Here is a 2,020-nt window from a genome sequence, read left to right on the forward strand (position 1 = left end):
GGATCAATACTAATTTTCATTGTTCTTCTTCTATCTTTCCTCTTGATTTTACTTGAAAGCTTTCGATCTTCATCCAATTGAGTAGTTATCTTGGAAGAGAAGCTATTCAAACTTGGATCTCTTTTGAACCTTGGAAGAGGAATGAAGAGATCAAGCTAGAAATGCTTTCTCATGCTGGACCAAATTGGGTTTGGATGGGTATGTGACTGTAACCCTCTCAATACTTGGTTTGGGAAATGCATGTGGTATAATCAGTGACCATACTTCATCTCTTCTCATGAGCAATTGACCAAGGAATTGGCTATTGATCAAGATTTGAGAGATTGAATTGCAAGGAATTGTAATTCAATCACTTAAGATTGCCAAGGAGATCAATGAGTGCATTGATTGAGGAAGAGATGAAAATGAACTTGATCCGGAGAATTGCAACATCTCCTAAGCCCAATGAACTCCCCATCTCTAATCTTACCCATTCTCTTTAATTTCTGCGATTTACTTTTATGAGCAAATCCCCCATTCCCATTTACAATTCTGCATTTTATTTTCAGTCATTTACTTCCAGTCCTTTAATTCTAGCATTTACTTTTCTGTTATTTACATTTCCGCCATTTTATTTTCTGCAACTCTCAACCCAAATTCTGGATTCGCTCAACTAGAATATTCTTCTAATTAAAGTTGCTTGATCAATCAATCCCTGTGGGATTCGACCTCACTCTATTGTGAGTTTTTACTTGACGACAACTTCGGTACACTTGCCGAAGGGAGATTTGTGGAGAGACAAGTTTTCCACGCATCAAGTTTATGGCGCCGTTGCCGGGGATTGATTGTGCATCAACAATGATTAGATTGGAAGGTCACTAGATTGAGCATTTTATTTTGTGTATTTCATTTTCTGTTTGATTGATTTGCTTTTTGTTTTAGTTAAACTTCTTCCCTTCTCCATCTACTCTTTTGTTTTTCTTTGTTATTTTCAATTCTGTTTTCTAACCCACTAACTGTTTGATATATTGCATCACCCACAACTAACATCAATTCTGACATAAATACTGTCTGCACCTATCTTCTCTGCTTGTACTTGTTGGTTGTATGACAGGGAGAAGAAGCGGGGCTTCAACTTCCTTTGATTCTGAACCAGAGAAAACCTTCCTTAAACTAAGGAGGGAGGCAAGAGGAAAACGAATAGTTGGTGCTGAAGAAGAGGAGGAACAGTTTGAGGAATACTTTGAACCAAACATGGAAGAAAACATGGAAAATCATCATGAAGAAGAGACTCACAACCATGGCAGAGGAGGTGGAGCAAATCATGCTGGGGAGGATAGAAGAGTTTTGGGCTCTTACATTAATCCAAACCCAGGCAATTGTGGAAGTAGCATCCAAAAGCCAACAATCCATGCCAACAACTTTGAACTTAAACCACAGCTCATCACCCTTGTTCAGAACAACTGTTCGTTTGGAGGAGGTATTCAAGAAGATCCCAACCAACATTTGATCACCTTCCTGAGAATATGTGACATAGTGAAATCTAATGGTGTTCATCCTGACGCCTATAGATTGCTCTTATTTCCCTTCTCACTCAGAGACAAGGCAGCCAAGTGGCTGGAATCCTTCCCAAGGGAGAGCTTGACAACTTGGGAGGATGTGGTGAATAAATTCTTAGCAAGATTCTACCCTCCTCAACGAATCAATAGGCTGAGAGCTGAGGTTCAAACCTTCAGGCAACAGGATGGTGAGACTCTGTATGAAGCATGGGAGAGGTTCAAAGACTTAATAAGGAGGTGTCTACCTGATATGTTCAACGAATGGGTCCAGCTGCACATTTTCTATGAAGGGCTCTCTTATGAGTCAAAGAAGGCAGTAGATCATTCATCTGGAGGGTCTTTGAACAAGAAAAAGACCATTGAGGAAGCTATAGATGTTATTGAAACAGTAGCAGAAAACGACTACTTCTATGCTTCCGAAAGAGGGAACACAAGAGGAGTGATGGAGCTAAACAATGTAGATGCTCTGTTGGCCCAAAACA

The 2,020-nt window shown here is 39.8% G+C and overlaps 1 non-coding gene across 1 annotated transcript; it reads right to left on the bottom strand.

Moving 5' to 3' along the window:
* Positions 1-1,686: 1,686 nt before the first annotated feature.
* On the bottom strand, positions 1,687-1,793 carry LOC112745261 (small nucleolar RNA R71). The gene has a single exon (XR_003173197.1). It is a non-coding gene; the product is annotated as a small nucleolar RNA R71 (small nucleolar RNA).
* Positions 1,794-2,020: the final 227 nt, after the last annotated feature.

The sequence above is a fragment of the Arachis hypogaea genome, chromosome 14 (genome assembly GCF_003086295.3).
Source record: "Arachis hypogaea cultivar Tifrunner chromosome 14, arahy.Tifrunner.gnm2.J5K5, whole genome shotgun sequence".
NCBI classification, from domain to species: Eukaryota; Viridiplantae; Streptophyta; class Magnoliopsida; order Fabales; family Fabaceae; genus Arachis; species Arachis hypogaea.